A 4,617-nucleotide genomic window follows, 5' to 3' on the forward strand; every position below is an offset into this window, starting at 1 on the left:
GATAATTTGAGCAGAGAAAAATTTCAGCCCCATCTTCTAGAGGATTTTTGAGAGGATAAAAGTATTAGCATTCCCATTATATATCACCAAATACATAGAGAATACTTTCAAGGTGGGAGTGAGGTCCTGAGCCAGGTGCCAAGGGTAAACCAGCTAACTGGATGTGCAGGAAGCCAGTGTATGTGTGAGGTCCATTTGGGTCTCAGGAGGGTGGCTGGGGGGCCTCACCTGGTGGGCCTTGAACACTCTGGCTACGATGGGCGCTTCCCACATGGAGGCAGTGTGTCAGGTGGGAAGACGGGGAGGGTTCAGGGGAAGACAGGCACCCCTGAGGGGCCACACTGACTGCTCCTCTCTGGTTTCCCCTCCCACTTTGGGTGGCCCCATCAAGAGAAGCAGCAAGTAGACCACCAGCCCGTCACAGCCGCTCCCTGTAGGGCTCATGGACAAGTGCGTAGGATCAAGAATTCACATTGTGATGAAGAGTGATGGGAGACTGTTGCTACCCTACTGAAATTGGATGAATTTGTCAGTATGGTACTGGAAGATGTCCCTGAATTTGAAGTCACACCAGAAGGAAGAAGAATTACTAAATTAGACCAAATTTTGTGAAATGGAAATGGTATAACAACGCCGGTTCCTGGTGGAGAAGGACCTGAAGTATGAATGGATTTCCTTGACTTATGCTATATCCTGTTTTGTCTTACGGTGATAACGAAATAGAATTTTTTTTAACCTTTCCATGTTTGTATTCTGTGAAGCCAAGTTTCCCATTAAAGGGAAATGCTTTGAGGATGCCCTGTTCATGCCCATTTTTGTAAGTTAATCATGATTATTTTGGAAAAAGAACAGTTTTTTTAAGACAAAAAATAAAGGTGTTTTTGTTAAAGAAAAAAAGAAAAAGAAGCTGAAAGGAGGTGATAGAAGCAGGGTGGGGTGGGCACCCAGTGATGGGACAGTTAGAGAGTGAACACGTGACAAGGGCGTTCATCTTGAGGGCCCTGACTGGCATACGGCAGCGTCCCCAGGGCTGGTGACTTACCTGTACAGGTAGTAAAGGAATTACCTTGTGGGGCAAACCATTCTTTTCATCCAGTTTCCCAGGAGCAAGGGGAGTATTTTGGAATAATCTTCTCACTGGAAGTGGTGTCACCCCGTCTCCTGGGTAAGTTCTGTACCTTGTGCCCTCGCCAACAGTCCCGAGGAGGTCTCCATCCCTCTGCAGCTCTGAATCAGCCCCTGTTCCCCTGGAGGCTTTGCTGGAGCGGGGCTTTGGGTGAGGGCTAATTAGATAATGCCTGTGAAGCACTTGGAGTTCCTTGGAGACGGTGCCTCTCGATGTATTATTAATAGTGGTGAGCACAGTGTTTCCAAACAAAGACGTGCCTACTTAAATACCCGGGGCAGGGGGAGAGAGGGCAGAGGGGAGGCCTGGAGAGCAGACCCAGCAGAGAGAGCAGGTCCTTGGGGAAGGCCTCCAGCTCCGTCACGTGATCTTCAAGGTGGGGATGGAGGGCAGGGACTGTGAGTGTGAAATGGAAAGTCGCAGGGCAGTACTTGTGTAGACAGTGTGAGCAGGGCCCTGGTCTGTGATGGGGCGCGAGGAGGGAAACTGGCAAGCCTGGCTAGGCTGTGCCCTCCGGAGGTGGTTTCCTATTGAGGAGATGTACTGACTTTGCTTTGCTTTGTGGCTCACCGGGGCTTCTCTTGGGCTTCCCTGGTGGCTCAGACGGTAAAGCATCTGCCTGCAATGCAGGAGACCCAGGTTCGATCCCTGGGTTGGGAAGATCCCCTGGAGAGGGAAATGGCAACCCACTTCAGTATTCTTGCCTGGGAAATCCCACAGATGGAGGAGCCTGGCTGGTTACAGTCCATGGGGTCACAAAGTCGGATGTGACTGAGCAACTTCAGTTTCAATTTCAGGGCTTCCCTGGTGGCTCAGATGGTAAAGAATCTGCCTGCAATGCAGGTGACTCAGCTTTGATCCCTGGGTCAGGAAGACACCCTCAAGAAGGAAATGGCAAACTACTCCAGTATTCTTGCCTGGGAAATTCCATGAACAGAGGAGCCTGGTAGGCTAGAGTCCATGGGGTTGCAGAGTCAGGCACAACTGAGCAACTAACACACACCAGCTTCCAGGAGCACTGCCTGGGCTAGCATTTCCCTGAGAGAGCTCCCTCAGCTTTAGCTGGCTGTGTTTCCTAAGAGATTAATCCGGGTTAACCCCTGCTCCTCCCAAAGATTGGGGTGTGCCCCATGCAGATTTCAGTATCAAATGCCTGGATCATTAAAGGACTAATTTGAGGAGGCCAAATTCTATGTTAGGGGTTGTGACTCCCATCCTGCTGGAGGATCTAGCTCAGAGAACTCACTCACCCCTCTATCACTGGTGACCCCTGTAGCTGCTCGCATGGGTAGGTATCCAGGGTACTTCCAAAAGACATATGGAAGTCTGTTATGGGCTAGGGGTTTGTCTCCCCTGAAAATTCTTATGCTGAAGACTTAATGAAACTGTTTACTTCAGATTGGGACTTGAACCCAGCCAAAACCCAGGATACGTGGTTCCGATACCTAATGAAGATCAGGTTTCTTGATGTCTCATTGCAGAAAGAATTTGGTGAGAGACAAAATGATAGGTAAGAAGTGGATTTATCCAGGTTCAGAGAGGAGCACACTCCACAGAGAGAGTGTGGGCCATGTGGCTGGATAGTTTTTATAGCCTGGGTAATTTCATATGCCAATGAGTGGGAGGATTATTCCATCTATTTGGGGGGAAGGGGTGGAGATTCCCAGGAGTTGGGCCACCACCCACTCCTTGGTCTTTTGACAGTGTCTTGGAACAGTCATGGCACCTCTGGGTGTGTCATTTAGCTTGCTGATTGAGGATCAAGGTCTAGTCTTGTCTGCCATCTTGATCCCATTTGATTCTAATTGGTTTATGTTGTGTCCTTGGACTATGTCATCCTTTCAGAAGTCGTGCCCTGCCCCCTTCCCTCCTGTTTCACTAACTCTCCCAATGGGGTGGTGTTTGGAGATGAGATCTTTCTTTGAGAGGTGGTTAGGATTAGGTGAGGCATGAAGGTGGGGCTTTTGTTACCAAACAGAAGTTCCAATGACTGATGCACAACAAGGCCAAATAAACCAAGATGTTGGAGTTTGGAGCAGAGAAAGGCTTATTGCAGGGCCAACAAAGGAGAACAGGTGGCTCATGCTCAAAACCCTCAAACTCTCCAGTGGCTCTTGGGGAAAAGGTTTTGTAGGTAAAATTTGGAGTGAGGGCTGCAGGGTGTGTGACTCTGTTCTTATTGGTGAGTAACAGGGCAGTGCTCCAGGAACCTTGCCCTTAGCCTGAAGTCACCATCCTTCACTTGGGTGGGGACCTCAGTTCCTTATGAAGAACTCAAGATATCATTATGTATATTTCTTAGGAGGAACCAGGACCCTGCCCGAGGCTGCACTATTGTTTCCTGACTGTTCCTCCCTTGCTTCTGCATCTCCTCCCTTCCCTGATTAGCAGTTGTTTGAATCTGCCCTTTGGCACTTTGGGAAGGTCAAGGAGGCTGAGAGAAGCCTATTTCCTTACAAAGTAGAAAGAGGGAACACACAAAGAATGCGTATCTGGGAGGGCCACACAAGGTCCTGCTCCCTTTCAACCTTACTTGGAAACCAGATTATTGCAGATTAATTAGTTAGGATGAAGTCATGCTAAAGTGGGGGTGGGCTTCTGGTCCAATGTAACTGGTATCCCTATAAGAAAAGAAGAGATATGGACACACACAGAGGGAAGATGACTCGAAGACCCTCAGGGAGAACACCACATGAAGAGAAAGGAAGGGATGGAATGATGCATTTCCAGCAAGGAAATGGCAACTCACTCCAGTATTTTTGCCTGGACAGAGGAGCCTGGCAGGCTACAGTCCATGGGGTGGCAAAGAGTCAGACACGTCAACAACAACAACAGTCACCAAACAACAACAGTCACAGCAACAATCTACCAGCCAAGGGATGCTGAAGATCGCTGGCCATACCACAGAAGCTAGGAGAAAGACCCAGAACCCGTTCTCCCCTCCAGCATTCAGAGAGACTATGGCCCTGCCCACACGGTAACTTCAGACTTCTCCTCTGCAGAACTTTGAGAGAATGAATTTCTGCTGCTTTGGGACTACCCTGGTGGTCCAGTAGTTAAGACTCCACACTCCCAATGCAGGGGGTCCAGGTTCAACCCCTGGTCAGGGACCTTGAGCCCACATACTGCAACTAGAGATACTGCATGCCAATAAAAAATAGATAAGTAACAGTTTAAAATTTCTGTTTTTGAGCACCTGGTGTAGGGACTTTTTCACAGCAGCCCCAGGAAATTAATACTTTAGGGTCCAGGGGTGTTCAGATGCTCTTTCAAACTGACCACAAACACCTCGGTCGCCTTAGAAAGCCAGCCAAGCCCAGGAGGCCTCCGCTGTCTTTGTGCCTCTATTTTGGGAAGTCTGTACACATGGGCTCCTAGGTTCACTCATTGAGGACAGGCCTTCTGCTGCCAAGTTCTCACACAAAATGTTCCAAGACACAAAAGGGCTTAGAAACCCAGAGGCTGGAGCCAGGAGAAAAAAAGCAAAGCTG

The 4,617-nt window shown here is 49.0% G+C and overlaps 1 non-coding gene and 1 pseudogene across 1 annotated transcript; both read left to right on the top strand.

Moving 5' to 3' along the window:
• The first annotated feature begins 256 nt into the window (after positions 1–256).
• On the top strand, positions 257–666 carry LOC107131744 (U6 snRNA-associated Sm-like protein LSm5; annotated as a pseudogene).
• Positions 667–1,714: 1,048 nt separating this feature from the next.
• TRNAC-GCA (transfer RNA cysteine (anticodon GCA)) lies at positions 1,715–1,786 on the top strand. Its single transcript has one exon. It is a non-coding gene; the product is annotated as a tRNA-Cys (tRNA).
• The last annotated feature ends 2,831 nt before the right edge of the window (positions 1,787–4,617 follow it).

This window comes from Bos taurus, chromosome 23 (genome assembly GCF_002263795.3).
Source record: "Bos taurus isolate L1 Dominette 01449 registration number 42190680 breed Hereford chromosome 23, ARS-UCD2.0, whole genome shotgun sequence".
Lineage (NCBI taxonomy): Eukaryota > Metazoa > Chordata > Mammalia > Artiodactyla > Bovidae > Bos > Bos taurus.